Here is a 17,469-nt window from a genome sequence, read left to right as displayed (position 1 = left end):
TGACTTGTCTGTGTCCTCTGGGCAGTTTTGGACTGTTTGTTTTCAGGGAACACTCCATGGGATCTGTGCAGATCCAACTGTTCCTTATGGTGCACTCTTTTAATTAGTCTATACTGCTCACATGTAAAATATGGGAAAATATCTTTAGGCCCATATGGCAAAAAAAAATATGGTTAGGTCATTTTTGAAAGATGTTTTCTTACATTTACAGTTACAATGTGGAAATGTATAATGTTTAGTGTAAGTGTAGAAAAGTGTATATCTCACAAGCAAGCACTTGTTTAAAGTTTGAGGAAGGCAACATAAAGTGTTGGCATAAAATATATACCATAAAATAAAATAAACTTAGATTTCCAATCTCCCAAATCAAAACTTAATTGCATTTAAAAGTAATTTAGAGAACATCCATAATATACTTTTTTTTTTTTTTTTTTGTTAAGCAATGCATTCAAAACTATAAACATGTAAAATTGTGTCAGCAGAACATCATTGAGTCAATTCACGTGAGTGGAAAAGACAAACCACAGAGTGTAGCGCAGAGAGGAAAATCTGTCAACATGTAAAGCTTATGAAAATGTTGAAATAGAGACACAGATATGAGCAAAATGCCATCTCCTCCTCTGTTCTGTCTGCTCCACACAGCCATTAGTCACCTGCTTCGCTCACATCCAATCCTCCAGCCCGCTCACTTGCTCTTGTCTTTAGATTTGAGCGAGAGGGCCAATCGTTATGTGAATGATGGCACCCATCAGTGTAGTGCGCGTGTTGTAAAAGTGTCAGCCGCTGACAGATTGACAGACACAGTCAGGCCTTCGATCAGCGCTGCACACACACACACGCACGCACGCACACATGCAGGAACACACATCAGCTTATAGGAGCAAAATAGATGGAGGAAAGAGAAAGGTGGATGAGAAGGAATAGCGGCATTTTACCTTTTTAAGAGGAGTCAGTAGTTATTACTCTTGATTTACTTTATTTTGTACTTTTTACATTTCATTTTTTTTTTTTTTTATACCACAACAATTCGTGAACACTCAAGCTAGTAAGAGCTGTATTGGCATGGATTTTTCACAATGCCTTTCATGAAAAGCCACTTACCCAGCCTGGGGACTGGTGTATAAAATGCACTGCCTGTGGCCCTATGTGCACAATAGTTTTTTATATATTTCTACACAAACAAGTAACAATAGTTCCATGTGTAACAAAGGCTTTCACTTGAGTACAGATTTTAAAACCACACAATAATATTACAAGACAAGCAGATTCAGATTTAAAACAATAAGCTAACATTTATACAGAGGGAAATCATATTGCGGTGTAATTTCAGCAGCTGTTGATTCAAAGGGGAAAACTCGATTAGGTCCAGATGGTCTCAGTTAGAGGCAGAGCTGACTTCATTGGCTTCAGACATGTGTTTTTCCTCTTGATACAAAATATAAAGCATGTTTGTTTGTCACTGCTCACTAAACATCTTTAAATACAATGAAAACTGTTCTTGGCGATAATGTCCCATAATAACTCAAAATGCCTGTTCCTCGCCCTCACCATGGGAACAGACTGAACAGAGAATACAGCTGAAAAATGTACTGAAAATAAAAAGGATAGTAATTTTATCTAATTGATGTATTTATTTACAATGATAGCAAATATTATTTTCCAATATTATTCCAGCTAGGGCTGCAACATTAATCACTGACTGTTCAAATTGGCAGATTTATAATTCAAAATTTTAATTTAATTTAATCCGAATGTTTAGAAAAGTACGTTTTTCAAAGTCATTCATTGACATCTCAGCAAAGTGAATAGATGTTGGAATGATACATGAATGAGATAGAGCCTTTATAGGGATTGAGTTGATTATTGTTTCTGCTTTAAGCACAGATAAACCTAAGTTCTGGATACATGTAATTGAATGTATCAGGTTGTAGTATTGTGTAGTATCATAGTGTGATAAATGTATTTATCCTAGTGCTCTGATAGTTATTGATCCTCCCTCTACAGCTGAACATAATGGGACTTAGGGAAAGCGAAAGCTGCCTGTGTTACAGAAAAGAGTTCACACCTCCCAAATGGGCTGCACACATTTAACCGAGGTGCAGAGAGGTTAACAATGGACTCCCACTGCTGATTGACATAAAGCATGTCATTTATAGGAAATAAAAGTTAAAGTATCACAGTTGCCGTAAGAGTGGTGAAAGACAGAGTTTTGAGTCATGGAAGTTTGAAACTGAAACAGACTAAATAGTAAAATCTACATGTGCTATGAACAATGCTGGTATCGGTATCTAGTACAAATTGCTGTAGAAATAATTTTACCCAAGAGTTATAAAGAGAGACAGGAACTCTGGAAGTCTATAACATAAGAAGTTTATTTAAGACTTAGACTTAGGCAAACTTTATTGATCGACAAGGGACATTATTTGGACACAGTTGCTCACACATCACAATATAACATAATAACAAAGAGCAAAAATATAAATGGTAATAATAAATTCTAAATAAGTAGCAAAAAATATAGCAAGAGACAAGTGTAAAATAAGTCATAATTATATTAATGTAAATGTACAAGTCAAAATAAAATATAAAGATAAGTAATAAAAAAGAAATAGAATGAATAGTAATAGTAGAATAGTTGTAAGGAGTATTATCTGTTACATAAAGATAAGTTGTTGTACAGTTGTATGGAGTATGGTATGAATGGAGTCCTGTATCTCTCACTGTTTAAGCGGAACTGTAGGAGCCTGTTGGAGAATGAGCTCCTCTGTCCCTCTATAGTCTGGTGCAGTGGGTGAGTTGTTGTACAGTTGTAGGGAGTATTATCTGTCCCTCTATAGTCTGGTGCAGTGGGTGAGTTGTTGTACAGTTGTAGGGAGTATTATCTGTCCCTCTATAGTCTGGTGCAGTGGGTGAGCAGGAGTGCCCATGATGGAGAGCAGTGTCCTCCTGTCCCTCACTGTGACAAATGTCTTCAGCTCACAGTCGATCACGTGACCAACTTTATGGATCAGTTTGTCAATTCACCCAGTGTCCCTTTTACTGGTGCCGCTCCCCCAGCAGACCACAGCCAAGTACAGGGCACTGGGCACCATAGACTGGTAGAAGATCTCCAGTAACTTGCTGCACACATTGAAAGACCTGAGCAGGAAGTAGAGTCTACTCATGCCCTTCTTGTACATAGCATTACAGTTGTCCCTCCAGTACAGTCTGTTACCTAGACGCCAAGATACTTGTAGCATTCCACTATTTGTACGTTATGGCCCTGGATGGTGACAGGCTCCACCAGTGTCCGATTTTTCCTGAAGTCAATCACCAGTTCCTTGGTCTTGTCAACATTCAGGCACAATGGTTTGCCTGGGACCACTCCACAAAGTTTGCAATCACTCAGAGCTGTACTGGAAATCAGAGGTGTACAGAGTGAACAGAAATGAAGACAGGACTGTACCCTGGGGGGCTCCTACATTACTGACAACTGTATTAGATCAAACAGGGTATCAGAACATCACTATGGGAACCAGTGTTGTGCATGAACGAGTTCAAAAGAACGTGTTCACTGAACACGTACATTTTTCAGTGAACTTTGAACTGAACGCAACACATTTGTAAATCAAGAACTTGAACGTGAATTTGTTCAAATTATGTGAGATGAACAACATACGTCAGTGTTGGGGTCCAATTAAACGTCGGAATTTGTTTTCACCTGATGAGTCGGGTGACAAGTCAGCGTCACTCGTCAGCATTGTTGCGGCAGCATTGTCACGCGTAACATCACAAAACCACAGCCGCGCGTCAATGCGGAAGGTGGCTCCACAGGCAGCTGCAGCAGGACGTACACGGGCGGCTCTGGCTCTGTGTTTGTCAATGGGAAAGCCAATCAGACTTGACTGGGTGCGTTTAGCCGCATGTATCAGCTCCACAGTGAAACTAACAGCTGAACAGACTTGTATTTACCTTCTATACAGACTGACCACGGCAAACACGAAAATTTCAACAGTTAATTTCAAAGCACTAATTAACAGTTGTTTTGAACCTGGGCTGTTTCACACAATACAGAACTGCCCCGGGAGCACGATGTGCTGATGGTAAATGCACAAACACAACAATGGATGCTTTCCCTACACTCGCGTAGAGCGTCAAAAAACAGGATGGATCCTATTTTCTGAAATCTACGCGCGCTTGATGCGCTGTTCCATACACACGCCGAGCACATGCAGTGGAGCCGCCCTCATTCACTTTCAGTGCATTCTAGTTACGTGTCCAAAAGTTGCAGTGACATCCCTCTGTCACAGAAAGAACACATATAGTTGTGTCCTTTAGTCCGACAGAAGCTGATGCATCAGTGCAGTTTATGCAAATTAGCCATGTGGTTTTTAATTTTTCGCTTCTGTAAGACAAATGTGTCAAAGCTATCCATTATACACATTATAATCTCAAACTGGCTGATGTGGCTCTATGGTTTATATGTTGTAAAGTTGTTGTAAACTGGAAGTCAGTTTGAAAAATAAGTTCAGCCTTCCATTTACATATCTCACCTAAAAATAAAATGAACTGAACTTTGAACTAGTTCATGAAAAGTGCGTACTTGCACAACACTGATGGGAACACTCAACACATTATGGTCACACTGTCCATTCACGTCCAGCCATGCTTCCATTATAGGAGTAATATAACTTCTGATGGGGAAGGTCAGATGTTACAGTAGTGCAAGTCCCCTTCACAAACTTGACCTTTGCGGTTAAATCATGGTTCTAATGCTTTTGTCCGGGATACGTTATGTCATATTTCCTTTGTGAAGCAAGTTTTTTCAAACTGATATTTCACCTATACATAGCTTAAAGTTAATAATATTTCTCAAATATACTGTAAATTGGGTTAGCCACGGCTTCTTTCAATAATATAATATATATAAAGCTGTTCTGCATGTGCTTTTTATTCTTTTCTTTTGCACTGGTGCAGGTAAGGATCAGATTTCATCACATAAGTGACCCTTGGTGCAACACATTTATAAAGTATGCAGTGAGTTATTTAATATTTACTATTTATGAGAATACATTATGTTACTCAATATGTTATCTGTTTCCTCTCTTCCAGTAATACTGCATTATGTTTCCAATATTTCACTGTGTGTGTTTCCATCGTTCACCGACCAGGGCGTCATAGAGTTTTAGATGAAAATTTATCAATACAAGATGACGCATCAGGAAAAAATATGAATATATAAGTAAGTGTGACACATTGCCAACCATGCTCTTGTTCCATGGTGCCAACATCAATAATTCACCCTCCAGCTCATAACTTTATTTTCAATGCATAATTGAGGCCAACCAATGTTTTCCTGGGCCATTTATATGTCAAGTAATTTTAAACAATGAACCCAGCAGTACATCAAGCCTTTTCATTTCAAAGAACGGACAACAGAGAGGTTTATACTGTGCTACGTATTTTCTTCTCGGCCTACTGAACGTATAAATGTGTAGAAAAGACTCATGCATGTCTTTGGACAGTAAGGTACAGCCATTTAAAAGAGTGGCTTCTAAAAGCAGTGGGATTCTGAAGTCAACTCTAAACGCATCTCAGAGCCCAGAATAGCACGTCCCTTTTGAATTTGAGAAATAGCTTAATAAATATTGATTTACTATTTTAATTACATGTTAATCTCAGAGCACATAAGGCTCATTGGTAATGACTCTCTCAAGATGTCCTGCAAATTTCCTGTTTGTAAATACTTATTGAAGGTGGCCTCCCAAGAGAGCTATAAGAATGAATAAGAATCATTAAAACAGCCTCATATCTGCCTCATTTAAAGTGTCAGTTTAAACATACACAACTTAACCCAGGTAAAATAACTAATCAATTACTTTTACAGTTCCTATTACGACACTAATATGTGATCCAAGTCAATAGAGAAGGTTATCATCAGCCTCACGGCTGTATTTCCTAATATCTCACAGATGCAGAATCAAGATATGCCTTTTTCATTGTCCTTAACAGCATTGGCAGTGGCTCAATTAACTCTAAAAAGAAATAGAATGAATAGTAATCATCACCATCCCCAACCTTATAATTAGAAAGAAAAAAACGAAACAATGCACTTTGAATAGCAATAGAAAGTGCATCATTTGAACAATATTTATGCACACTGAAGTATCAAAAGACATGGATATGAATGTATATATTAGTATAATGCTGAATATTGATTCTTTCAGCCAATTCTGTTGGTCATAAAGGGATGAACTTTATTTAATATTCTAAATGATTTTGTATTTTATTTTGTTAATTGTACAGGAATTAAGTATTACAATCATCTACCACTCTTACCAACCACTCTGCTGTTGGTTCAAGGTTGCTGGTTTAATTGAGCCCATGTGCTGGGCTCAGGGTGAGAGCTGGCAGAGGCGCATCGATAAACTATGAAATGGTTCCAATATGGTGGATCGATGAGGCTTTGTGAGCAGCTCCCCTGGGCCTTTGATTTTCCTTTCATACAACAATCCAGGATCTGCGCTCTTCAAAGGCAAAGCCTATATCTGCTGTTATTGTTGTTGCTGCTTCACCCATGTTTGAGTGATGCCACTGAAGTCGAGTTTATTTCTGTCCAGAAAGGTTCTCCCACACTTGCTCAGGGGAGAGTGGGAGCATGAGGTGGGTTCTGCAATGGAAACAACAACCGATAAAGACCAGTCTCCTTTAGTAATAGCCAGCTGGGTTATTCACTGTGGTCAAAAGAAGAGGAGCTTGTGTCAACCAACTGACTCCAGCTATAACAAAGTTCATTCCTCTATCTTGTGTTATTTAATTCCTCAGAAGGTGTCCACTTGATAGGGTCTTAGGGCTCTATCAGTCCATCATGCGCAGATGTGGGATCAGAACACCACTGGAAGAACGTCACAGGAGCACTGCCTAACCGTCTAACCATTTCAGCTAATTGCCTCATTAATGATTCACTGGTGTTAGGCTGCTCCAGCACTTCGCTGTGGTGAGCAAATTGTTCTGATTGGTTTGCCTCTGTCAATTATTGATGAGGCAGCGAACTGAAGTGCTAACACCTGGCTTTGGAGGTCCAAATGGCCCCCGCATTCCCATCACAGACCTTATCACATGGACTTGAGTCAGGAGGGCTAGTGTGGAGCACAGGGAGAGCGCCTCGGGGCAGTGTGTGTGATCTCAGTTGTATATCTTGTAGGACATGGGTTGCTGCCGATGAAAGCTGGACAATACATAATAACGTTTGTAACCAATCTCTGTTTTCACAGTTGTAATTTGTAATCTACTACTTCTAAAATTAACACAATGGATAATATTACTACTACAACTATTACAACTACTAAAAATACCTCTTAATATGAACCTGCATTTAAAGTCTGAGTGTGTGAATGAATGAAACGCATAGCAAGGAGTGGGCCAACCGATCACAGCTCTCCACTGACACAAACAAGGTTTTACATTAGCAGCAAATAGTAATCTGAAAATACAAAAAGTAAGGTACATATAGTACCTGACAACAGAGCAGACACAACCACAAAGACATTAGCAAGGTGTACAATGGGCAGAAAGCTACCAAGACAGATGCACCATAGTGTGGAACAGAGCATATCTATCACGGAAAGAGGCCAGAAGTCAGGGAAATGCTTATATAATGTGCGCCTTAGTGTCACCAAAGCAAATTAAATGTCCAAACTGCATACTACCACATAATAATCATCATACATATATAATCTACAACTATTACTTCAACTACCTATACTATTACTGCATATATGTTGATACACAACACAGGCAAAGATCTCCTACTCAATGTTTCAGGGCCATCAGTGAGTGAATGATCGTTATTACATGCAAAGCCACAGCGTGTTTAAATGTACCCGTCTCTCCTTGGCCCTAATAGAAGCTGATGAAGGAGTCACCACATACTGCTCCCAGTGTCACTGTAGATTTAAGCCAGAGGAATGCCATGTACACTCACATGGTGCTCATGTCACCTCAGTTTTCATACAGGCTGTAGAGACAGCACATCCAAATACAGACACCATGAGTCACTTTGCCATCACCCTCTAATAAGGCAGAGGTTGTTATGCCTGTGGTTGCTACACTCTTGCAGTAATAAAGGTGTGACTCATGCTCAAGTTTTCTTTTCTCTTCCCAAACCCCTCTCTGTGTTCACAGATGGCAGAGCACTGAAGCAGCGATGACATCACAGCGGCTGACCAATCGCACCAACCCACCTACAAAGCACAACATTCAACTCTGATGCTCAGAAATCTTTCGACTAAACAGAGAAACCTTGTAGGACCCAGTCACTCTTCCTGACCATTGGCTCCAGATTTTTTGTAGAGAATACAGAGAACCAATGTTGGAATGACTACTATCTCCTCAAAGGGGAGACAACGATGCATGCTTCTGTAAATACTTCTATTCTCCTGATACAGAAACATTTATCTTAATGAGAAACTGGAACAAAGTTTGGATGGCGTGAGAAAGTCTTAGCCAAAGGCTGACTAGTAATCATGTCTTCTGAAGATATGTGGACAAGGAAATTATTCAACCCATTCTATCTTGAGTTGTCTTCCACCCCAGTTGTCCCTCTGCTTCATGTAAATAGGAACAAGTAAATAAAGCAGCATGGACAGTAGCCCAATACTCACCTAAAAACCTTTTAGCATACATTTAAATACTTTTAGAAATACTTGTTTTCTTAGAGCTACCGAAATACTAATATGTAAACACATTTTATTTCAATGAAAGTAAATTCATTAACTTCAGATAGTGCTGGAAACCTCATCTCATCAGAGAGCAAAGTCACACATTGACCCATGGACGTATTTATATTTCAATTATTTTAAAACTGGTTCCTGTTTTTTACACTTTGCAATACTGTGAGGGTGACAATGCAAGATCCAAGTTAACCCTTGCATGGTTTGAAATGTCACTTGGATTTTGAGGGCACACTTCAGTGAACTATGAAGACTACAAAATGGAGTCAGTGGTAACAATGTGCGCCAAGGAACAAACAGATGACACTGGCAATGACTAGAAAGCTTGTAATGGAGAAGGCGGGTGGCTCACCTTCAGCAGTGCATCCTCTACCTCTCAGTGTGTGCTGGGCATCAGGGCTCAATGACATGGCCATGGCCCTGCGCTATCCCTCAGCTCACTGCAGACCCCAGTGGACCTGATGGACACACACAGACACAGCAACAGGGAACACAATCACACACACATACACACATACACACACACTCTCTTATTATACCCTTTTACAAAAGTACTTCCACTGCTGTATATATGTACACTATGTAAAGTTCAAGATGCTGTACTTTGCATGTTGTCTTTCAGAGGGATCAAGCCCGCAGGCAACTCACATAGTTTGTTTTCAGATAAATATGACACTTAATCCAAACCTCACATAAACAATAGTCTGATTAGGTTCATTAGGTACATATATAATTCTCCTTTTGTTCTTTTACTTACATTTTTTGAGAACATGGAGAAGATTGTCCATCGAATACTGAAAAGCCTGTAAACATAGATTCTAATAGGAAATTGAAGAGTGATTGATGTTTGGAACATACGTGATGTAGTCATATAAGGACAATTCAGTTAAGAGAAATAAGTGTCCTGTGGATTGCTGTCAACACTCGTCCTTTCACCCCATGTCAAAAACACAGATATGCAGTGAGTCTGCCAGGAAAGTCCAGGTCACATGGATCCTGCAGAGGTCTTTGGAGAAAGGAAAGACAAGAAACTTGGATCTTGCTCAAAGTTGAAAAGGTCACAGGAGTGTGTCTGTCTGATCTCTGTCTCTCACGGAGGCACTTCCTCTAAGAGGGTGAGTGACCTTTGACCTCAGACACACAGAGGCTCTGTGGGCTGGGTAAGCTGACGTCCTGCTGGGGTTAACTCTGTGTTAATGAGCAGACCACAGCTCAGCAGATGTGCAGTCTGTGCTGCCCTTGTGTCCCAGTCAGTCTCTAACAGTCATCTACTCAAGACATGTAGCACTGCAGCAAACATTAAGATTAAAGCCATCTATAGGGCTGCACAAATCTCTGTCCCTATTGTTAGGAGCTGATAAAAATTTAGAGCCTTTTCCCAAATCATAATGATAAAAACAAAACAAAAATAAAAATACCTTTTTTTGTTGCATATTTTGTAATATTACGCTCTGCTAAATTATTACTAAAATGGAGGGAAAATAACAAAACAATTAAATAAAGCTACAAGACAAATCTCAAAATGCCACAGCAGTTTTCTGATTCTCACCTCTTTTGAACATTATAGTGGAAGGCGGCACTTTGTTTTTCAGCCATTTCCAGTGTTCTGCCCTTTTAAACAGGCTTTGTGTAGGCTTCTCTCTCTCATGACCCCGAGCAGATTTAGCAGCTGCCTAGATGTGAACATACTGCTCAAACACAGCAGAGGCAACAGCAGCTCTCTCAGCCCACTCACCTACACACACTGTGCTAATCTAAACGGCATGGCTGTATGTAAACAGATCCCCGACATAATGGGATTGTTCAGTGTGCAAACAATAAGCTGTTAGAGTAATCACAGGTCAAAGATATATTACCCAGAGGGCCACGCTGTAGGTATATTAACATGATGGATATGGGCACAAGCGGAGGGGGTAGGGATGGAGAGGATATAGTGCACTACTAATTCAGATTTTTGTCTGAACAACCTTTAGTGGGGCCACACGTAATCTCCCTTCCTCCGCCTCCTTTTCTCCACACCTCTCAGATCTTATCTTTATACAGTAATTTTGCCACAAGCAGCACGCTCTCAAATTCCCTTCTGTTCTTTGGAGTAATAATTTCTTTTAACAAATGATCTCTGCTTCTCAGTGGCAAGCTAATAATAGGATAAGTACAATCATGTTTTTGGATTAAACAAAGAAGGATCTAAGATGGGAATGGCAAGGAACTTTTGTCTAAGTCAAATGGTTTGACTGATGAAGGAGCAGTTTGTTAGCATGCCACAAACCAAGTCAGGGTCAGGCTGGTGGGTGGGTCGAAGGATTACAATAAGGCATCCCCAAGTCAACAGTTCTGATCCTGGTTTACCCGCACTGTCTGGAAAGATGGCTTTAATTGTTACATTTACAAAACATTTATATTTTGCCATTAATACAAAATATTATATACAATTTATAATTTGAAGAAAAAAACAAACAAACAAAATAAGTTAAGTTGTTCCGTGCCTGTAACAAAAACCTCCTTATGTCACAAAGCTAATCAGGGATGCATTATGGGTAAAGATCTTAGTCTTTCCCTCATTGGTCGTCACATAAGCCTCTGGGTGAGCAGTTAACTATCAAGCCCCTTTTGTGAAATGAGATGGCCTCCAAGAAGATTTGGAGGTAGACCAAATGAGTAGGATTAGCCAAAATGTCTCAATTGGAATAAATGCACCAGGCTGATCACTGTGTAATACCTCTGATAACTGCTGTAAACCAAATCTTTTGCATTTGATGAGCTAATGGACCATTTAGGTCTGATTATCTGGGGAAAAAACAACTCAAATGCCTGTGCAAGAATGTAAGAGGCACCACATGGATGCTGTTGCATTTCCACCACATAGTTGGTGCTCCATATAAAAATAAATAAATGGGGAATAATAAATCGCCACAAGCTGTGGACAGGTGGCATTTCAGGCTGCACCATTTAGCTGTGCAGTCTGGTTTGTGACAGCTTGATTTAGTCTGCAGTGCCAGAGCCAGAAGAAAGAAAAACTCTGATTGGTTTGAAACAACTGATAAGGAATAACATCAACAAGACTGAAAACAATGTACACAAAATCATGGTCAGATGGCCAAGGCAGTTTGGGAGGTATGGCAGTTGATTTATGTTGATAGTGCCTTCCAAGTGTGTGTGTGTATGTGTAGGATAGCAGTTTGTCTTTAGGGTGTAAAATGGAGATTAGAGGAGCTCAAGGGGAGATGCCTGGAGGCCTGCTGTTCCACCTGCTGTGATCGGGGTGTAATCTCTCAGTTTCAGAGAAGTGAAAAGTTTGTGCAGCCCACAAAGTTGTGCATGAATCCCTCTGGCCCCCTACAGAGCAGAGAGTGTGAGGCAGCAGGGGATAACCATATGCTATCAAAGTCTTCTTCAAAGGCCCAATCTTTAGTCCACCAAATTATACAGTATGATCACATGTACCTATCAACAACAGGAGGCAAAGTCCTGCTCTGTCTTAAAATTCCTGTTGTAGATTAAAACAAAATCACATTTATGTATTTGATTTACTGATTTCATCCACTTTTCAATTCAACAGGTCCACTCTTACCCTGGATGTTGGACAATAAATTGTTCTCATTTCTTTCTAAATGGGGTACTTTTATGTAACCACGGGTTAATTTGGCCTGCTCGACTCCAGTAAACCTCTGCATTATTATGTGTAGAGAGGGTCTTTGATTATTCAATAGTAGGCCTACGGTTGGCTCCTATTGTCAGAGGGGCCATAAGAGGGGTAACTGCTTCTGAGGTCATACTGCTATGGCAATCAGCCCCTTGCCATTTGGCCCTGATGACCTGAGTTGCAGATAAGCTTTATGGAGAAGCATATTAACATGCTCTTGGGCTGGTGCTCTGCTTTATCAAAGGCACTTCTGAAATCAAGTGTTTATGGACCCCCAGTGAGGCTGATTGCTTATATTAGCAGTCCAGTGTAAATGAGATGGAGGTGGACAGAACAGCAGTACTACAGGGGCACTGTGTGCAATGTTATTCTCACTAACTGTAACTGAGCAATATCCTTACTGTGTGCAGCATCCTATGAGCCACTATCACCTGACAAACTCCACTCACAATATATTCAATATGTCTTCCAAGAACACTTCCATGGTGTAAGCTTACAAGACGTGCATATGCATATGATGTAATGTGCTACTTTGCAATAAGGTTATCTGTAGACCTGTTTTCAGATGTATTTCTTTTGTATTTGATATTTGTGCATATGTTTTGTCACTGTAAAAGGCCATTCTCTGCAGTCCTCAACCAGACAAGGCAAAAGGGAGAAGGTGTCAGTGTTGTGCGTCTGCTTACAGTCTGATCACTGCTGAAAGATGCTTTCAGTGTCTCCATGATGGATGATGATAGCCCTGTGTCTCTGTACACATCAGGGAGCCCACTGTTGTCACTGGACTGAGCAAGCGAGAGAGAGGAGAGAGAGATGCGACTGCAGCTTAATGTCCTCCTGGTGCTGTGCATGCTCTTTCCTATTTGCTTTTCCCTTCACGGCACGGTTAACATTGTAAATTAACCTTTTTGAGCCCCATGCTCAGACAGTGAAAAACACATTGTGTTATGCAATTCGGTAGCAATAGTTTGGGATATACTAATTGAGCTGTTTCTATTTAAATGGTAGGGTTTTAACCAACAGACTACTCTATGTGCATGTCAGGATTACTCATCTTGTCACTATAAGGCTGCTTTCTGGTCTCCATTTTAGATGTAAATGAAACATTAAACACACTTGTTATTCTTAGTTTGACTCTGTAAATACATGTAAATATTAAACAGCTATGCATGCTACTATACTGGCAATTTGTTCAGGTACTTTTGTAATACAGGCTTCAGTTATGGCATGTACGTTACACAATGAAACATCATTTGAAATTTGTGATCTCTGCTATGGGTTGTAAACTAATTGAGAAGGGTCTGACTGCAGCCAATTGGGAGGGTGGAGCTCCATTACCTCCACCTTAACCAACAACACTTTGTAGCTATTGGAAATGAACAAGTTAATTCCTTTGTTTCAAAAATTATTTTGTATTTGGCACTTGGCAGTGATGCCGTTTAGAGAGTAGAACTTCATTCCATATAGCTGCTGCAGCAGACTCTTCTGAACTACTTTAGAGCAGACATGTCTTTCCTGTTAATGTTTTCTGACAGATGTAATGCATCGGCCTTGCTCATGTTTTTGCTTTATTTGTCATTTCATTATTAAGGTTTGAGGGAAGGTCTGTTTTTCATAGATTTGAAAGAAATTACATTTTTATAAAGTTTCCTTTGCCGCTGCATGCACACATGCATAATCTAGATACATAATTGCGTAACTTGTGTCTAACACAGCCCAGAAAACAATATGATACAAAGTTAATCAATAGATACTCCAAGTTGTCTTGTCTGAGTAAAAAGTAATGTCATTAGAGTAGAAAAACAATGAGACTGCTCTAACGTGAAATTTGATTCATTCCAAATGAACCAAATCAGGCTCAATATTTGTAATTCTTTTAAATAAATATTTTCATCAGTTTCATCAAGAATAATGCCAAAATTGCCTCTTCCTTATCAACTCTAAGCTGACAAAAGAGATATCTAGAAACAAATTGAAGAGAAAGTCTCTTTAATTTTTAAAAGTGTTTATTTTGATCCATGTTCAGTCCCAAGTGTCTAATTTTTAACCTGTGCTAAAGATATTTTAAATTTAATAAAATAATTATTGTACCAAGAAAATGTCTACAGTTTCTTTTTTTTTTTTCATCTCTAAAGAATGAATGTTAAGCAGGTTCACATTTCCCAATAATAATAAAAGACCAATTTATACAAGATATGTACATGTGTTTCATTTGATTATACACTCAGCTTCTTTATAAATTGGCTTTTGGCTTTTGGTAGAGTCCTCCCAGGCATGCTGAAAGTTCAAAAGGATTCTAGGAGAGCTCACCATTTAATTATTGGTCACTTGAGGGGCACATTACGCAAGTGGCAGCATTAGGACAGGATGCATGTTTCAAAGGACTCTCAGAACAGATGACCTTTGACCCAGGGTTCAGGGGTGCATGTGAGATCCAGTTTCACTTGACCTTAGCCATAGCCAGAAGAATTAATTACCATGATCACCCAATTTTTCCTGGTAAGTCGAGAAACTTGAGATGATCACGATCAAACCTTGCTATGAAACATGACCATTTATCAGCAAAGAAGAGTTCATAAGCAATAAGCTATATCATACATTTTAGACTTGTGGCTGATCTCCAGTTTCAGGAGTTTCTTTGGCATCTTGACAGTCTCCTCTTTCCCCTTGAGCTCTACACCTCAAACAAAGAAAGGAGCAGCGCTGTCCCTCTGTCATTTCCCCTTCCCTGTCCTGTATCGGAGATAAACAATGCAAGTGACAGTCTCTCATCACTCAAGAGGCTGAATTGTGGGCCCTGACCCGATAACATCAAGTGTGTGTGTGTCACCTGTCAAGTGGCTTCTGTCACACTTCAGTGGCAGCTCACAACAACACAGAGCCTGTGTGTGTGTGGAGGGCATGTGCACGGTGCGCTGTGCACACTGCACGGGGAGGAGCTGTGGCTTTGGCATGCAGAGGGGCCAGCACAGGGGAGGGGCCTCTGAGGTATGCCAGGAAATAGAGAAAGAGGGAGGAGAGGGCTGGTTGTGGGGGAGGGGCTGTGTAACGACCCAAATGAGAAGGACTTGTGCAGACACTGTGAAACTATCTCATTTTGTAGGCTTCGGTAGGCTCATTCTCATGTTCAAGAAGGAACCAACCGGGGTGATCTGGGAATGCAATTATTTTCACCTATAAAAGGCAACATATGCCAAGATCATAAAAGTTCTTATTGGACAGTAATTTATTAAAGCAAGTCATAGAAGTGGGGAGATGTAGGGCACACGCTTCCGAACAGTGGTGTCCATTTGCTTCTCATTAGCAGTCAGTGTAAGTTCTGATGCTCAAAAGTACAATCCTAAATGTTCTTTCTTTATAAAACTTAATTTCATTGGAAAATTTCTTCCTTAGATATCTGTGTAATCTCTCACTCTCTTTTTGATACATAAATATACTTCTACAGGGTTGTGAGAGACGTACATAGGTAACATATCATAATTTGCATTAATTTTAGCTATAAAATGGATCTCTGCATTATTTCATTCTGAGAAACAGCAATGATATAGACTCTCATTTATAGATGGCGATCATCTAAATGGCTGAGTGTTTGCAGTCTTTGCAAATGTGCAAAATTCTAAATAAGTGATAAAAACCCACACCAACAGTCCTCATACAGAGTGATGTGAATGAGCTATTGAGAAAGCATGAACTTATCAGCACCCTCTCATTATCTATAATAGGAAAGTGAATCCAGAGACAATTATGTCAGAGGCACATTTTCATAAGAATAATATGCATGCATTTCTGTTCATTTGTTGCACTAGAAAAAGAGAAATATATATGCTATTGTGGGGATTCATTGTGATGCTAAAATACACATTTACTTTAAGTAAGGATTGTAAATGATTCTGCTTTCAAACAAGAGCCAGGGTTTTGTATGTTACAGAGATAAATCCCATCACAAATGAGACCAAACGAAACAAAAGCCGAGCCGACACAACAGGCACTTTTCAGAGAGGCGGTTTTGTATTTACCTATTGTGCAATATCTGGCAACCAACACGCACGTTTGTTTGCCGTCTTTCACACCAACTGCCACATACTAACGTACTGAAGATGCTGTTGTGGAGCAGATAAGTAGTGATTTACCATTTGAATACAGACTGAGCCAAATAACCTAACTATTTTAACAATGACAGACCAATAATATTATTTATTTCAGGTAACAGTGTTACCTACTCTCTAACTTCCTCAGGTTGTTTTTGATTCATACCTGTTTAAGCAACCCTGTATTGTCTTGTATTTGAAGTCTGAGTGCTCTGAAAATCCTCCCCCACTACTCTGTACTCCAAAAAGTTCAGACTCCCGGTCATACATGTAGGGTTAAAAAATGTCAAGTAGCCATGTTTCTACAATAAAAACAAGTAAATGAAAATCTGCTGCTTGCTACAGTAAAATAACAATATGAGCTTGTGGAGCCTCTCCATTCTGCAGTTTTGATAGTCAATGAACAAAATATAAAAATAAAGGTTTGATTTGTTTATTAAAACTCCATATTTTCCCACAACCTCTGTTCTGCTCAATGATATATTGATGCAATCGTGGTCAAGGTTGCAAAGGCCATCTGGTCACTTGTCTGACCATGCACACTCTAATCCCCTTGTTTGTACTGAAATCAGCTCCATATTGATCACAGACTAATAATATAATCATACTTGAATTAATAAGAGATTTCATTGATTTAGTGAGATACTCATTTGTTATAATGGCAGTCTTGTTTGCATGGTGAGGTAAACACAAGCTAAGTCTCGTGTCATTGATTCAGTGTTCTGCTGCATAGAGAATGTATGCAAATATGGACCAAATGAAGGAGGTAATTTGAAGTCCGCCGATGAGCCTCATTAGTCACGGCCATGTACACTTGGACATATTGATGCACACCCATGTACATGTCATATAGGGTCCATAGTGCTACCCTTATTATGTGCAGTTAATCTTATTAATTAACTTTCTTTTTTTTTTTTACTGACCTGTATCAGTGATATGTAAGTGGTTATGTCAAGGTTCTGGACTGTCATAGGACGTCTGTGGTGGATATGTGAAATCTACTAGTGAAATCTTTATTTTAGCCGAC

The 17,469-nt window shown here is 39.5% G+C and overlaps 1 protein-coding gene across 1 annotated transcript in view; it reads left to right on the top strand.

Moving 5' to 3' along the window:
- Window positions 1–14,399, top strand: part of mafa (MAF bZIP transcription factor a) — a 61,323-nt gene extending 46,924 nt beyond the window's left edge. The window contains exon 3 of the mRNA XM_020941458.2: window positions 8,164–14,399. The gene's annotated coding sequence lies outside the window, so the exon portion shown is untranslated. The remainder of the gene's footprint in view (window positions 1–8,163) is intronic.
- The last annotated feature ends 3,070 nt before the right edge of the window (window positions 14,400–17,469 follow it).

This window comes from Boleophthalmus pectinirostris, unplaced genomic scaffold (genome assembly GCF_026225935.1).
Source record: "Boleophthalmus pectinirostris isolate CB_2022bp ecotype Guang Dong unplaced genomic scaffold, ASM2622593v1 HiC_scaffold_19, whole genome shotgun sequence".
Classification (NCBI taxonomy): domain Eukaryota; kingdom Metazoa; phylum Chordata; class Actinopteri; order Gobiiformes; family Gobiidae; genus Boleophthalmus; species Boleophthalmus pectinirostris.
The sequence above is the reverse complement of the archived record's forward strand: the minus strand, read 5'-3'. Positions and strand labels throughout refer to the sequence as shown.